The sequence below is a fragment of the Mesitornis unicolor genome, unplaced genomic scaffold (genome assembly GCF_000695765.1).
Source record: "Mesitornis unicolor isolate BGI_N332 unplaced genomic scaffold, ASM69576v1 scaffold16432, whole genome shotgun sequence".
In the NCBI taxonomy this organism is placed as follows: domain Eukaryota; kingdom Metazoa; phylum Chordata; class Aves; order Mesitornithiformes; family Mesitornithidae; genus Mesitornis; species Mesitornis unicolor.
The window spans coordinates 1-1,115 of NW_010171360.1; the positions used below are offsets into that span (position 1 = coordinate 1).

General features: G+C 51.8%; 1 protein-coding gene across 2 annotated transcripts in view; it reads left to right on the forward strand.

The window, feature by feature from the left end:
• Positions 1 to 624: 624 nt before the first annotated feature.
• NTMT1 (N-terminal Xaa-Pro-Lys N-methyltransferase 1) overlaps positions 625 to 1,115 on the forward strand; it is a 2,433-nt gene continuing 1,942 nt past the window's right edge. The window contains exon 1 of one of the 2 annotated variants that reach the window (XM_010180004.1): positions 625 to 666. The gene's annotated coding sequence lies outside the window, so the exon portion shown is untranslated. Of the gene's footprint in view, positions 667 to 796; positions 809 to 1,115 lie in introns of those variants that run through there. The other variant, XM_010180003.1, reaches the window with a different exon arrangement.

Here is a 1,115-nt window from a genome sequence, read left to right on the forward strand (position 1 = left end):
TCCCTACTCGTCCTGGGGACCCCCCCCACCTCCCCTTCCCCGGCCTGCAAACGGCCCTAGGGGTCGGGGAATGGCCCCCACACTGGGTGACCCGTACCCTGAAAAGGGGGAGAGCCAGTGTGAACCGCGGTGGGGCCAGGACCTTCCTTCATCTGCCCAGACGGCAGTTGAGGAGCTGCCGCCTTTCAGGGACTGTCAGGACAGCGGGGAGATGCTGGCACTGCAGTCCAGGTTGGTGGGTAGGGTCGTCCTCCCGGGTGCTCTCAACCTGTGCTGGTGGCCTGTGACACCCTGAAAAACATTGCTGAAGTGTCACCAAGCAGAACCTGAGGGAAGTGACACTGCAGGCAGAGACAGGAGAGTGAACTGGGGTCCCAGCTCCTGAGATCAGACAGTGGTGCTGCCTAAAAGCAGGGCCACATCCCCCCACACACTGGATTCCCCCATGGCTCAGCATCCTGCTGTCCCTGAGCTATGGGGCAGCAGCAGCTCCTGCCCCCTTGCTGTCCCAGGAAGGTGCCCACAGGGTCAGGGTAGCTCTTACACTTGCAGGACGAGAGCGGCGATTTGGGACTAAAATCCCATTTTTTTCTTCCCCTAGATCACAGCACGGAGCAGTCCCCAGCCTCCCTGAGCCAAACTGGATTTCAACGGGTGATCTGTAAGGTGAGATGCTGCATCCCCCTGCTTGAGACCACACGGGGCCATCAGAACTGCCTTAAGCTGTGTTAGAAAAGGTTTTGTGTCTAATGGGATATTTGCCAGCAAATTCAAGCCATGAACACTATATATTTCTTTATTTGTAAAGGTGTTTGAAGTCCTTGAATTTACCCTTTGGCCACCTTAAATCTAGTTTCTAATCCCCAGCGCAGTTAATCAAATCCTCAGTGGTTTGAATTATGAGATGTCTAGGGGGGGATTTATAGCTTGTATTGCTGATTATAACCTGACTTTATTATATTGCAAATATCCAACTTATGGTCACAGCTGAGATTTACAATCCTCAGGTAGGTGCTTAGGATAACTTTTAGCAACTCCAAATGTAATTTGAAGTGACTGATGAGGCTGTCACCACAGATAAATATGTAACCCATAAAACATTAAGATAGGGAAAG